The sequence below is a fragment of the Tachypleus tridentatus genome, chromosome 9, assembly GCF_004210375.1.
Source record: "Tachypleus tridentatus isolate NWPU-2018 chromosome 9, ASM421037v1, whole genome shotgun sequence".
Taxonomy (NCBI): Eukaryota; Metazoa; Arthropoda; class Merostomata; order Xiphosura; family Limulidae; genus Tachypleus; species Tachypleus tridentatus.
Genome location: NC_134833.1, coordinates 155,620,963 through 155,636,951, shown reverse-complemented (window position 1 = coordinate 155,636,951; position 15,989 = coordinate 155,620,963). Strand labels below are relative to the sequence as shown.

At 34.8% G+C, this 15,989-nt stretch overlaps 2 long non-coding RNA genes across 4 annotated transcripts in view; one reads left to right on the top strand and one right to left on the bottom strand.

Annotated features, from left to right (window-relative positions):
• Positions 1-681, bottom strand: part of LOC143226723 (uncharacterized) — a 137,861-nt gene extending 137,180 nt beyond the window's left edge. The window contains exon 1 of the long non-coding RNA XR_013014720.1: positions 540-681. This is a non-coding gene — a long non-coding RNA (uncharacterized LOC143226723). The remainder of the gene's footprint in view (positions 1-539) is intronic.
• The window catches only part of LOC143226724 (uncharacterized), a 165,170-nt gene that overhangs the window by 142,090 nt on the left and 7,091 nt on the right, over positions 1-15,989 (top strand). For all 3 annotated transcript variants that reach the window (XR_013014722.1, XR_013014723.1, XR_013014721.1), the window contains exon 2: positions 6,281-6,413. This is a non-coding gene — a long non-coding RNA (uncharacterized LOC143226724). The remainder of the gene's footprint in view (positions 1-6,280; positions 6,414-15,989) is intronic.

The window sequence follows — 15,989 nt, the reverse complement described above, 5'->3', positions numbered from 1 at the left end:
CCTGTTGAATCCACCCTTCTTTTTTAATGATCAGACGTTTCAACAGCAACTACAGGGTGGCCCGTAAGTCCCTACCCATCCATATATCTTATGTATCCAGTGTATCCGTGTGCTGTCCTCATTCTCGCTGCATAATATTATGCGCAATAAGCTTTTCAAGTGTAAATGGGCTTACATCGGCCATATTTCTCTGGAAAAAAAGAAACAAATTTATAATACATGCGTAATTAATATAACATAATAACATGTGGATGGGTCGGGACTTACGGGCCATCCTGTATATTTATGGTGAGTTTTTTAAGACGGCAACCATGCTACTTATACATTGAAATAAACCACTCGTTATATAATTATATTCACGATTTTTTGTTTGTTTGTTTGCTTGAGAGAGAGTTACTACGATGCGAGTTATTTTCGTGTCCTTAAACTGACTCACGATACAATATCAGTAAACCTCGACGTTCTGGTTAAGTTATACGATATCCCGGACCTGAACACCAGGGGCACGTAATCTTGCACGCGGTTTTAGCGATAATTACCTTTCGGAGCGCCACCACTTGTTGATAACTTACAGACAACATTATCTGTTGGCACATGTCGGAGATTGAACTTCCTGTACCCCCTCTCTCTCCCCTTCCTACCATCATCAGCTGTCTTCAGATGTGAACGCAAACACGAATATTTAAGCCCAAAGCAACCACGTGACACAAACTAGCCATGTGGAAGCACTTGAGCAATCCCGCCATGCAACGCGGATTCAAAACGTTTGTTTGATTATGTTGCTCGCGGTTGTTTTATTAATAAAAAAATGTGAGAAAGCTATATACATCTACAGTCTGTCTACTTGTTTTTTAACTGTAAATAAGTCATAGGTTTAAATTTTATGATAAAATCGCATAAACTGTAGAGTAAAATTCTTCGATTTACATGATTTTTACTATAAATGTTAGGGCTATTGGTAAAAAACTGCGTGCTCTTAGAAACGAGTGGAAAACTCTACCTCACGTGGATCAACAGTCACGTGACTGAACGAAAATTAAGGAACAAAATACATTGAAAATCTCGGTATAAATAAGTTTAAAATGTCCAAGAGATACAGAAACAGATATTACTATAACATCAGTGAAAGTTTAGAAATAACTTCAAACTGAAAATAAAGTTTGATCCACAGACTTTGAACTTAGTCAACTTATCTGTAGAAATTTCACATACAAAACATTTATGCTATGTTCTCAAATGTTAATTTCGTAGATGGGGCGACAATATTAGTCACAATTATGAGAGGTTTTCCTAAAGATTTTTCTCTATTTCATAATTATATCTTCTATTGTTCAAACATAACGACCCACTGCACCTCATATATACAGGCCTAGTCATGAACGATTCAAAAATTAAAAATATTCTAATAACTACATTTACTTATCAAAACTCTGTAATATACCTTCATAATGTTAAATATAGTTTATAATATTTATTCTCTTAAACTTACTTTATACAGACGAATTTTCATCAATCAAATATTTTTACAGGTGCACCATTTGTAATAGTTTCCACACTAAATCACTGAAAATTATTTGTGTAAAAATCGTGCCTGCCTGAGGTATAAGTGTGAACCACGTTTTAACCTTTCTGCTAAGACCACGGCGAAACGTCGTCCACTCCAAGCAAATGTACCCAATAAGTATTTAAAGCCTAGCACAGCCTACTCTGCCAATATTTCTCATTGTAATCAATCTAACCTTATTACGTTAAAAAAAAGTATATAAAACACAGGATTGTAAACATGTAAAGCGTTAGCCACAGTTCATATGATGATTAGGCTTAACTTTTAGTCAACTTATTCATCAAAAGACGTTTTATGAATCGAAACAAGAAAAAATTCAGGGATTGAATACAATTTTTCAAATTGCTGGAACTACGAGGTGATAAATGCTAAAAAATCAGAAACACATTTGTCTACACACAATCCTGTCCTTCATCTTTCTGATAGGGGAAAGGCGAAGTCAGCACTCTCTAATTTTAAAATTCTGCTTTCTCTCATTGAAAGTTTAAAAATAATCACTACTAATTCACTGTAAACAAATTTTTTATCATGTATAGACCAGATTTTGTTACTTTTTTTTTCTGCGAGAGAAAAGTGATTTTCTCAAGTACTAAAATTTTCAACCGGCAAACATCAAAGAAACCTAATTATATGGGTACTGAAAAAAACCTCGTTTATTAAATTAGGGTGAAACTTAACTCACATGAGAAAAAAGTGAACTTTTACTTTTAATACAAAAGTTCTTTAATCTCAGAATTTGACGTTAGAATTTGAGTTACACAGAGTGAATGGACGAAATTTCAGTAAAGATATAGAGTTTCTAATAAACAGCAGTGTCTTTGTTAAAAGAGGAAGTGGGTCAGCTTTTGTTTTTACGTCCGCTTTTTACTAATTAGTTTATATCTTGAACTTAAGTCTTATTATTACCACACTGTCAGTGTTACTAAAATACTTTTTTTTTGTAAAATATATTAATATAATCATGTTTCGTCATAGATGAGTGTCTGATGAAATAAAAATTATAAATAATATGTTTAAATCTATAGGATACCAAAGAAACCAATCATTAAAGAGGGAAAGCAAATTATGGTCAGGTACTGTAATGGCTTCATACAAACTCACAGGAGTTAATACAAGATAACCTAGAAATACTTATGAGTTAGTTTGTTTTGAAATTCGCGCAAAGCTACACGAGGGCTAGGCGTCCCTAATTTAGCAATGTAAAACTAGAGGGAAGGCACCTAGTCATCACCACCTACCCTCAACTCTTGGGCTACTCTTTTTACCAACAAATAACGCCCTCACGGCTGAAAGGGCGAGCATGTTTGGTGTGACGGGGATTCGAACCCGCGACCCTCAAGTGCCTTATCCACCTGACCATGCCTAACCACTGACGAGTTAAAAACACAGAATTACTGTAATGCTAATCAAACTAAAATACTTTATAATAAAAAACAATTTGAATTGATTATACAAACCATAACAGCTGTTTTACATTAAAATCATTGTAAGTTATATAAAAAGTGTTCTGTCCTCTACTGTGTTTGTGGCACCACAGCCGGAATGTCTCACCCAAATATTTTTTTACGTAATCTTTCTTTTCAGTTCCCCGCTGGTACAGCGGTAAGTCTATGGATTTACAACGCTAAAATCAGGGGTGCGATTCCCCTCGATGGATTCAGCAGACAGCTTGATGTGGCTTTGTTATAAGAAAACACACACACTTCATTTTTATTACCTTTCACAGACATCTTGAAAATTTGTTTGTTTGAAATTTTAGGTTTGTTTGGTTCAAAGAGAGAACTTAATTATGTCTGGAAAATTACTTCAAACGAGTGCTTGTTTCCAAGTGAGAATTTAATTAGGTAGGTAGTTCAGTAATTATAACTTGTATTTTTCAAGATGAGAAATTACATATTATAGCAAAACATTTGGCACTTTGTTGCATAAAATTGACGCCTCACCAGAAAGAAATGGTTTTGTTTCAATAAAACACTTGTCAAACATTTTTCAGTCAAATACAAAAAACTAAAAATTTCAAAAAAATTATTGGGAAATGGAAAAGACGGGCTTATACGAAAAAAATAAGTTTTGTCTGAACAAAGAACAAATGAATTGATGATTCAATTCGTGTAAAGGAAAACGTAAAGTAATTGCTCACAATTGAAATATCGTTCGAAAAACTTTTTCAATGTTTATAAAAATTAGAGAAATTTCGGTGGTCGATTTCTTTTGATGAACACATTCAAGTTTTATAGTTACAATTTATCACAAAGTGTGCATCTTATGCTTTATCAACATTACGCCAAATTCTTACAACAAAGTACCAAATTTTGGCAAAACTGTGTATTTATGAATAGGAATGCAACATCAAAAGTTAGTTTGTTTTAAAGCGAGAGTCAGTGATTATGGAAGTGAGACATTTTCCTGAATCCAGGTGGTTAAGATGCTTGACTCGTAATGTGAGGGTCGCAGGTTCGAATCCCCGTCACACTAAACATGCTTACCCTTTCAGTGGTGGAGACTGATATTACTGTCAACTCCCCTATTCGTTGACAAGAGAGTAGCTCAAGAGCTGTCGGAAGGTGGTAATGACTGGCTGCCTTCCCCTATTCTTACACTGCTAAGTTAGGGACGGCTAGCGCAGACAACCTTCGTGTAGCTTTGCACGAAATTCAAAACCAAACAGTATTCTAACCTTCCGTCTCTTTTATTTTTTCTATACCATTCTTCTTATTTCTTTTGTTATTTTAATGTTCTGTCTCATTGTTTTCTAATCTCTAGCAGATTTCCCAGCTTGCTTTGTGCCTGTGTGGCCATCTTGAAAGTTGGAGTTTAACCAGGTTTTATTTTACTTTAACCAAAAAAACTCCAACTTTGACATCAACGTTGTAACATTGTTCTTATATTATATGAATTATTTTGAATTATTTGATAAAAATGATTCGAAGTCCAGTCTGCGAAACAAAAAAGAATTAATTTATTTCTTCTATGATATTTGTTATAAGTTACAATCACATTGATACAATTTGTAGGCCTAAATTCACAAAAAACGTTTCAAAAGAATTTTTTTAAATTAATGGTACCTGCATTTAATTTGCTTAGTTTATATAGATAAAGAAAAATATGATTCACCAACTAACCTAAGAGAAGAATGGAAAAAAAAAAACACTTACTGAATATTCATATACTTATTACTTGCATTTATATATGAGTTCACTCTTGTCTCTCGATATTATACGGACATTCTAGGCCCGGCATGGCCAAGCGTGTTAAGGCGTGCGACTCGTAATCTAGGGGGCGCGGGTTCGCATCCCCATCGCGCCAAACATGCTCGCCCTTTCAGCCGTGGGGGCGTTATAATATTACGGTCAATCCCACTATTCGTTGGTAAAAGAGTAGCCCAAGAGTTGGCGGTGGGTGGTGATGACTAGATGCCTTTCCTCTAGTCTTACACTGCTAAATTAGGGACGGCTAGCGCAGATAGCCCTCGAGTGGCTTTGTGTGAAATTCAAAAACAAAACGAGCAAACGAACATTCAAAGTATTCTAGAATAACTTTTATGAGTTGTTTGTTTTTTAATTTAGTGTCATCATCGTGATTAACAGCTTTCTCCAGCAAACACTTAAATTATAACATTCAAAATGTAGTTTACAACTGTATTTTCGGGTTTCTATAAGCAGCTCAAAGATTCCACTTCCACTTCTTCTATGATGTGCTGTTCGCTTGTTTTCGAGTTGTATAATTTAAAACTGCACATGAAAATACAGCTTTTCCCCGCCATCTAAGCCTTAATTTATCGGAAAAATAGACAGTTTTATTAGCTTTTTTTCTATTGGGTTGAGGAATAATTCGTGAGCGTTTTTTCAAGTTAAAAAAAAATATTCATAAATGAAACGCTTTCTCAAAATATTTCATGTCATTTGGTAGATAATTTTTTGCTCTAATAGATGGTGTGTTTGATTTTCATATGTCTTTAATTTTTGCTTTCATTTTCAGCTCATTAAATGGAATGTCAAGTGGACAAAATCGAGCATTTTCGACACCATTTGCTTTTCGCATTTAATTTCTTGCAATTTCGTTTAAAACAATGCATACTATATACCTAGGTATTACATGAAATAAAGTATCATAATAAATGTTTTGGGTGTAATGTGCTCATGCATTGAAGTATTGTATAGTCTTGCATGTAATGCTTGAATGAAATTATTTAAAAACGCTCACGAATTATTCCTCAACCTAATATAAAAAGACGTATTATGATTTATATGGTTCATCGAAATTATCATTTAAAGTAATTTGTTTCTCACTTCACGTGCACTGAAAATGAACAATTTAAAATACGTTTCAATAATATGTATGCAAACAAGCAATGCGTAACTTCTGGCTGATTTCTATGGATCTGAGTTTCGGAACCAGGTTTGTTTTTGTTTTTTTATATATAAAGACAGAAACACAATAATTAATTTTAAGGTTGTCTTGTTTACGTAGTGAACCGATAATTGCTTGACGTTTTCAACAATTTCACTTCTCATTATTCTATCTCAGTAGGGATTTGGTACATTATTCTTAGAAATTATGGGTTGCAGTTTGGTGTATTAAACAGGATAATCATATATACATAAACGTTATGTTAACAATGCTTTAAAACTGCTTAATGTAGAAAATAATATGCAACCAAGGGTACTAACTTTAAGTAAGCTATAATTTTAATGTTGTAATTTGTTTATTTGCTAGAAGGATCTGCGAGATTTTGATGGCGTAATATAACATAAGTTCGTCCTAGAAAGATCTGAAACAAAGGGAAATTAGGAAACATCGTTACCTGAGGCATCGAATTGAGGCTGAGATACAAAGAGAGTCAGTTGAGGTAAAATATAACTATTTCATTGCTTTATACAAGTGAATTAATTACACGTTAGTCCTTGTACTGTTATTAGCGAGATATAACGTCATTTGTAAACATTTTAAAGGTGGTTTAACTTGTCGAAACGTTTAAAGATTGAATAAATTAATTTAATCTCCCTATGAGGATTTGATGTTGAATTATTTTCACCTGATAATTTCGAAGAACCTACCAAGAAATAACAATATTAAAACAACTTCGTGTCAGGAGTGGAATTATCAATAAATTTGAACTATTGAAGACAGCCTGCCACCATGAGTGAAATTTAAGAGTTACTTCAAATAATTAAATTATTGAGACAAAATGGGGAGAAAAGATAGAAAATTTTAAAGACAAATAGGAACAACGGGATTTAGAAATCGAAAATTAAAAGAAAATCAACAAGTGATTTTATGAAATTAAAAAAAGTCGAAAAAGAAATAGAAATAGATAAGAAAATCCAAAGCAAGTTTAAAATTTTTTTAAAAGAACCAAGAAGAAGGAAATGTAAAAGTAAGAACAGAACAAGAAGTAAAGAATAGAAACTATTTAAAGAAAAATAAAAAATAAATCTGATTTAAAACAATATTAATAAAACTATTATGAGATTTACAGAGATTACAACAATGGGTTTGAAGAAGTGCAGAAAGGCTTTGATGATAAGATTAATGGAGTAAAGAAAGACATCAATGATGTAGAAAAGAACATCTGGAAAACGAATTATTAAATGCAGAAAGAGTAAAGTAGTTATATTGCTTTGTGTATTTGCTCAAGAGTTCCTACCTGAAACACCACTAACTACAAAATATGGAAGAGAATAATCTGCTGCCACAGTTGCTTTGTCATCTGTTGCTGAAGGACCATCTTGGACCTCTCCAACTATGACGCTGCCAAATTCAGTTTTCGAATTTAGCTAACCATTTCAACATTGGCTAACAGAGAAACCCCTAACTACGATACGAAGGCACAATGGGAGCCATATCAAACTCTTTTTGATATTCGTTTCCAGGGTGATAGAATAGAGTAGTGGTCAACACGTCATTCCTCATGCTGCCCATCTAAAATGGACAGTCATACTTTTCATTTTGTAATTTATTTGTTAGCTAAAAAGAACTGGAAAGTTTTGATGGTTTATGTAACGTTAAATTCAAGTTAATCCTAAACAGCTATACAATAAAGATAGGCTATAAAACGTCATTCTGTGGAGAATGGAATTAGAGTTGAGATACAAATAAACGTCGTTGACGTAAAAGTGAGTTATCGTTGTAGGTATGTAGAAATGAATTAATTAAATGTTAATCCTAGTTCTGTTCTTAGAGAGGAATTACGTCATTTGTAAACGTAAGCCTAAACAATTTGAAAGTGGTTTTTAAATTTGTTTGTTTATTTTAAATTTCGTGCAAAGCTACTCGAGGGCTATTTGCGCTAGCCGTCCCTAATTTTGCAGTGTAAGACTAAAGGGAAGGCAGTTAGTCATCGCCACCTACCGCCAACTCTTGGGCTATTCTTTTACTAACGAATAGTGACCACCACTTTATAACGCCCCCACGGGGGACAGGGCGAGCATGTTTGGTGCAAGGGGAATTCGAAACCGCGACCCTCAGATTACGAGTCGAACGCCTTAACTCACCTGGCATGCCGGACCGTATCATTAAATGCCCTGAACGTTGAATTATTTTCACTAGTAGTTGTTATGCTTGTTTTATAGCAAGGCCACGCTAGTCCATTTTCTGTGTTGACTGCGGAAAACCTAACCCTGGTTTTAGCGTTGCAAGTGTGTAAACTAACAACTTATCTGATGGAAGGAATTTTGACCTACTAATTTAAAAGAGACTGCAAATAAAGGACAACATTACAGCACTATTATTAATAATAAAATGGAGTAATTTTAAGTATCTGGCTTTTTTTATAATCACTCAAACTTTTTCAAGTTAATAGGATTAATTATTTGTCTTTACTCAAAATCTTTCTTTACAGCCGACACGGCATGGACAGGTGGGTTAAAGCGTTCGACTCGTAATCTTTGAGTTGCGAGTTCCAATTCCTCTCGCAACAAACATGCTCACCCTTTCAGCCGTGGGAGCGTTATAATGTGACGGTCAATCCCACTATTCGTTGGTAAAAGAGTAGCCCAAGAGTTGGCGGTGGGTAGTGATGACTAGCTACCTTCTCTCTAGTCTTACGCTATTAAATTAGGGACGGCTAGCGCAGATAGCTCTCGAGTAGCTTTGCGCGAAATTCAGAACAAACCAAACCAAGTTTTTAACAGCTCTATAACGCATAAAATTAGATTGGTCTGTATGCTTCCTATTTTAATTTTAGCAATTGTGATTTTACGTCAATCGTGTGCATAATAAAATTCTATTTTTGAAACTAACCATGTAGAAATTGAAGAAAAAAATCTGTAACCTTTAAAACACACCATGAATCAGTTTGTTTGTAGTTAAGCGCAAAACTACACGATGGGCTGGCTACCTGTGCTGTGTCAACCACGATATCGAAATCTGGTTTCTGGCATTATAAGCCCTGAAAGTCAGTAATAGCTTGTGTTTGTTTGTTTTTGAATTTTTCGCAAAGCTACACAAGGGCTATCTGTGCTAATAGCTTGTGTGTTTATTTGAACTATACGCTACGTCTACCACAGGGAATCAAACCTCACGTTTGTAAACTTACCGTTGTATAAACAGTAGAAGAAAGTCGTAATAAAAATGTTTGCAGAAAATAAATTTTTAAAACTCCCAGAGTTGCGATTCGTTGTTGTTTTTATCAACTTCACAAATATTGTGCTTTAAGTTTTTTCAAACGACTTTAAATAACTTTCGAAACATGAGCTATAGTTGATACAGGGATTACGTTGCTTATAGATATTTTAATAATCTCGGTGTTTTGGTTTTAAACAAGTACTGACACTCGAGGGCATTTCAGTGTAACATGTTTGTTTAAACACGGATTGAACTGTTTAAAATTATGATCCGAATTTTATAGTAAAGAAACAGTCATTAGAACACTTTTTTTCAGTATAAACTTTTATCCGCATTTTTCTGTCTATAAAAATATTACAAGGATAAACACAAATGGTCGCTTTTTTTTTTACTTGTCCTCCCTGTTTACGAAATTGTCTGTTCCATAGCAAGAGTAATTTCAGAGGATAGATCGTGGAAAGGAACGAAACTACGACCTGTTTTAAAGGTTTCGTGCCAGAGAGGATGGTCTACTATAACAAACAAAAAATAACAGAAAAATAATAATTAAAATAAGAATAAGAAATGAGAGTTAAATGTATTGACGAAAATTTGTTGTTGTAAAATAAAGTGTAGCATTTATGATGACGAGAAACCAACTTGAAGTAAAAATGTATTCGCAAGACTGCTGGTATGAGTATTAACACTAATTAATAATAATGAAATAAAGTGTTAATATCCATACGTGTCGTCCTGAAAACTGTACCTTTACGACCAAGGACGTAGATTTTTACATCCGATGGGAGGATGATTTTTGTAACCACTTCTGTGGACTGTTCAATTTGCAAATTGGTAATCTGTGATTACGTGAACCTGAAAGCTGTAAACATGCAGTCTCAGAGTAATCTTGTTGCCACGATACTTGCATGTATACTTAGGCCTACTAACTGATACTTACGAACTATCGCTTAGATCGAAAAGCTTAGAAGCACGCCTATATTAAAGATGTACATTTCGGCTACTGAAGAAGCCTACATCTAGGCCTAATTATGTAATTCGATTGGTAAGAACACGAGAATCACAAGAACAAACACACAATTTGTAGGCCTGTGATCTAATAAAACAGTTCAACAGATCAAACTGTAGGGGGGATGATTGTATGCACCATACCCCCACCTAAAATGAAGAGAGGATGTACCTCACCCCACCCCTTCCCCAGAATCTACGCCCCTGCTTACGACTATACAGTACACCTAGCATATTGTGAATGAAGGTTTCCCATCCTTTTTTTTTTCAACGTACCGAATTCTTACAAAACAGATTAAGAAACTATAAAAAACAAATATCAGAAAATTTTCTTATTGAAATATATTTTTGTTCTTTCAAGGACGTAATAAATATTTATAACCTGGTTTAGGATTGAAAAGCTAAGTGTTTTTCTTTTATAACTCAAGGATTTAAAATATGTTTAGTGGAGTGCTGTTCCCTTTTGTAATGTATGGATGTCTTTCTAAAATACGTTTTTGTTTGTTGTTGTTCTTTCTTACCGTGCACAATAATAAATTTGAAAAAGTGTGAAGTGTGAGAACAACTAGCTCAGCAGCTAACACTGATATTCTGGTGTTTTATATGTTTGTTCTATTATCATTATAATGAACAAATTTGGTGGTGTCGTACATTGAATTAAACGTAACAAACCTATCGTGTTTTGAGCTGAATTAGACATAACGGCCTATCCTGTTGTGAGCTGAATTATGCATAACGGCCTATTCTGTTGTGAGTTGAATTACACATAACAGCCTATCCTGTTGCTGGTTGAATCATACATAATAGTCTATCATGTTGTATGTTGAATTACACTTAACAGCGTATCCTCTTGTGAGTGGAATTACAAATACCGGCCTATCTTGTTGTGTGTTGAATTAGGAATCACAACATACCCTGTTGTGAGTCGAATTCTACATATCGGCCTATCTTGTTGTGGGTTGAATTAATTATAACGGCCTATCCTGTTGTGAGCTGAATTAGACATAACGGCCTATACTGTTGTGGGTTGAGTTCCTCATAATGGCCTGTCGTGTTGTGAGTTGAATTACACATATCGGCCTATCCTGGTGCGGGCTGAATTAGACATAAGTTGAATCATGCTTTGATTTGGTGAAATCTTTTATGTACTAACATCTTGTTAATCTGTGATTAACTTTTAAACTGAACCAGATTGGCTGTCGATTGTTTGTTTTGTTTGTTTTTGAACTTCGCACAAAGCTACTCGAGGGCTATCTGTGCTAGCCGTCCCTAATTTAGCAGTGTAAGACTAGAGGGAAGGCAGCTAGTCATCACCACCAACCACCAACTCTTGGGCTACTCTTTTACCAACGAATAGTGGGATTTACCGTTACATTATAACGCCCCCACGGCTGAAAGGGATGCGAACCCGCGACCCTCAGATTACGAGTCGCACACCTTAACGCGCTTGGCCATGCCGGGCCATTGGCTGTCGAACTGTCTTTGGTTACTTTAACGAACGTGTGTGAAGATAGTACACAAACATTAACAGATATTTATAAAACTGAAAAGGCCTAATCAGAAAAATTAGCAGTAAGGGATCTCTACAAAGCCTATGCTAGTGAGCCTTCGTTCACAATCTAACGTTTTATAATATTTTATTTATCCTGGTGCCATTAGTAAAATATTATCAATTGAAATTTCTAAAACGTACGGGGTATGATATGATGTAGCCATTAGAGCACTCGACTCGCTATCTCAGAGTCGCGGGTTCGAATCCAGTTTCCATAATACTTACCCTTTCATCCGTGATGGTGTTATAATGTGAAGATCATTCCCCCTATTCGTCAAGAGATGGCAGTGGAAGGAGTTGAGCTGTAGCTTTAAATTAAGACGGTAACGCAAATATTCCGAGTGTGACTTTGGAAGAAATTAAAAACAATTTGAAATTTACGCACATATAAAGCTGCATAAGGTAATATATACAGTTCGTTTCTGATGATATAAATAAAATTGATAGCAAATAAACCATCTCAGTAGTTTTTTATAATTTTTTGTAGAATGTATAAATAGTAAACATTCTCTTGAGAATAGTATATAGGATTGTTTGTTTTATTTTGAATTTCACGGAAAGCCACACGAGGGTTATCTCCACTAGCCGGCCCTAATTTAGCAGTGTAAGACTAGGGAGAAGGGAGCTAGTCACTACCACCCACCGCCAACTCGTGGGCTACTCTTTTACCAACGAATAGTGGGATTGACCGTCACATTATAACGCCCCCATGGCTGAAAATGCGAGCATGTTTGGCGAGACGGGGATGCGAACCCGTGACCCTCAGATTACGAGTCGCACGTTTTATGTCAGCAAACTAAACCATTTGTTTGAAAACATTTTTTGTTATATTTTTAAAGTGGTGTTTCTCCATAATTTGTTTTCTCTGGATCAAAAATTAAAAGCTAAATATGGACGCCGCTCTGAATTGTTATGCATATATATTTTTAAAATACCTCAATTCAGAACAAAATAGTAAAATAAAGCGAAATAAATTTATCTTTTCATTTCATCTCACAATGAGCATGCGTAAAAAACGTCAATATCCTTTACAGATTTCCATAATTGTAAACATTAACTGAATAACCGAGACAAAGACAGCGGAACAAACCTGAATATGGGGTAAAAAGTAGTTATTACCTTTGACTATGGAATACAAAGTGAAAATCGAGTTTGTGTGTGATGAATTGTACATAAGTCTCTATCACCCATTAAAAGGGGCACTGCATTTACTAAAATAGGGGAGTCCTGCATATAAAAGAATTATGGTATGTGCTAATTTCACCATATGTATAAGAAAAGTATTACGAGATTGAGCAGTAATAAGAAGTGTTTATTAGAAAAAACTTAAAAAAAAGTTTGTTTACGGTAATAACCATAAATGTTAAATAATGCTGTACTGTAGACCTTACTTAACAGTTTACAGAGTCCTGTTGGGCTGTGGGAACGAGTGATGCTTTATTGGTAAACCTGCTGAGTCAGTGTTTTCAAGTAACGTTGTTTTATAATCATATATCTTTTGTAGTCAGTTCTATGTATAATTTAACTTTACAACAGAGGCCACTCGATATTAATTGTGTATTCAGTGTAGCAGAAGCGATATAGTATTAGTGTTGTATTCAACGATGAAGGACCCCTGCAGTTTTAAAAGTCGGTTTCTAAGAAGTTTGGTTTGCACCGGATAAAGTTTCAACCAGTTTAACTAAAGCAAAGTTGTAATACATTTGTTTGACACCTGATGAACCACCAACCAGTTTATTTAAAGCAGGGTTGTAATACAGTTGTTTGGCACGTGATGAAGTGTTAACCAGTTTATTTAAAGCAGGGTTGTAATACAGTTGCTTGGCACGTGATGAAGTGTTAACCAGTTTAATTAAAATAGGGTTGTAAGAAATTTGTTGGACACTCGGCGAAATATCAACTAGTTTAATTAAAGTGAAGTTGTAAGATGCTTGATTAGTAACTGATAAAGTGACAATCAGTTTAACAAATATTAAAAGGGTTTTTAGCACCTGATAAAGTGTCAACCAGTTTCATAAAGATTAAGATGCTTGATTAATAGACGATGAAGTGAAAACCAGTTTAATGAATATTAAGACGTTTGATTACTAATTGACGAAGTGTACACCAGTTTATCAAAAGCCGAGCTGTAAAACATTTGCTTAGCACCTGTTACAATGTCACCCGGTTGTAAGCCTGCATTACAAGACGTTTTATTAACACCTTATAAAATGTCATCCAGTTTAACAAATGTCTGGTTGTAACAAGACTTTTAGCATTTGATGATGCTAAAGATTAACGAAGGTCACTTGATTAGTTTCTGGAATAATGGTAACCAGTTTAACAGAGGCCGGGTTGCAAGATGTTTGATAAATACCCAATAAAGTGCCAACCACTTTGGTAAAGGTCAGTATATAAGGCATTTGATTAGCTTCTTATAGAACATCAAATACTTTAAACAAATGTCGCGCTATAAGACGTTTTATTAGCACCCGATGAAGTGCCAACCACTTTAATAAAGCTCAGCCTTACCAAGCATCCACATCTCTGCATGAAATTAGTTCACAATATACACTTGCATCAATTACCCACACATCATGAGAAGTTGTTTATCTTCTTATAATAAGTGTAACATCCAACTTTCCTCTTGCTGGTACTTGCGACCAGCGCAAGTAGGGCGCTCGACTCGCAATCTGAAGATTGTGGGTTCGAATCTATCACATCAAACAGGCTCACCATTTCAGCCCTAGAGGCGTTACAATATTACGACCAAACCCACTATTCGTTAGTAAAAGAGTAACCCAAGAGTTGGCGGTGGGTGGTGATGACTAACTGCCTTCCCTCTAGTCGTACATTACTAAATTAGGGACAGTTAGTGCAGATAGTCGTCGTGTAGCTTTGTGCGTAATTCCAAACAAACCAAAGCAAACTTCCTGGCAATTTATGTCTACTCGATGTTTACGACACACTATCTTCTTTCATCATTGCTGGAAGTAAGTTCCTACGTTTCATTACCAAATTGGGTTGAAATATTGTAGCTATAAAACCAATGTTGATGAACATGGTGCAAGGCTTCACAAACTGATAAACCCATGAACTTGTTGACTGATTTCTTTAAATAGTGAACTTTTCATCTCATTTGGAGAAGATGGGATATCCTCAGCTGATCGTCTCCTCATAAATCCAGTGAATTACTATTTCCCAATGTCTGGTTAACCCTTGGTTGAGCTTAAACACTCATTCTCTAAACACTATTTTCTGGGTATATTAACAGCTGGTAATTTCTCATAGCCTTGACCACATTAGTCATTTTCCCCACATTTATAACAGTTATATTCTAGTGACATCCTGTGGGAGGAGTTGTTATTCCCTGCAAGATTATATTTATAGTTCCTTTGATAATATATCCAATTAAGTTACATTTCAAACAAATACTGTCTAACTAGTTTTCTAATAACTAATTCTTTTTATTCTTCTGGATTTTCTTTACAGCTGGTCTTTTCAAATCGCCAATGAGGTTAATAGCTTGTTGTTCACTATTCCACCTGTTCATGAACTGAGTCTGATATCTACCCCAATAGTACTTTTTCGTCATACTCTGTTGATTTCTTAATTGGACATTGTTTGGAACTGGCTAGCTAAATTCTGTAACTGTATTTAGCAGTGAGCATGGCTGTGGTAGTCCGGGAAGGTTCCTCAGTAAACAAGGCATAGCAACAGCGGTAATGGGTTAGGAACAAATATGTCTTATGTTCGATGTTTTATATTAAATGATGTTTTAGGTTGGAATTCTTAGGCAGATGGCAAAAAAGGTGTGGTTGGTTTGATCTTTTCATTTCCAAATTCGTTTTTTAGATATTTTATTCTGTCATTGGTGTACTCTCCTATCTCTATGATGTTTTATTTTATTTTTATAATCTCTTTCTTCTTGATCTTTCTGAAAAATCTCTATCTTGATTTTCTAAGTCTTGTTTCTTTCTTTTTAGCTTCTTTTAATGCTCTATTTCTTTCTGATTGTTTTCTCTACTGCTTTACTATCTTTAGTAGGTTTCTTATCTTGCTTTTGCTGTTTTTGTCATCTGAAACAGCGAACATAAAGTTTGGTCAAAGTTCCATTTTTTGTCTTTACCCAAAAAATTACATTTCTTAAATTAGTTGTTGTAAGTGTTGTATCGGTGATTATTTATGTTCTTTAGCATTGCTTTTCGAAAATAAGGCCAAGTTTAACTCACGTAACGAGAATGAATTTATTTATTTCTTTTTAACATTTGCTACAAGCTACATTCACTTGTACACTGTTGTAAACATAAGCTCACAAATTTC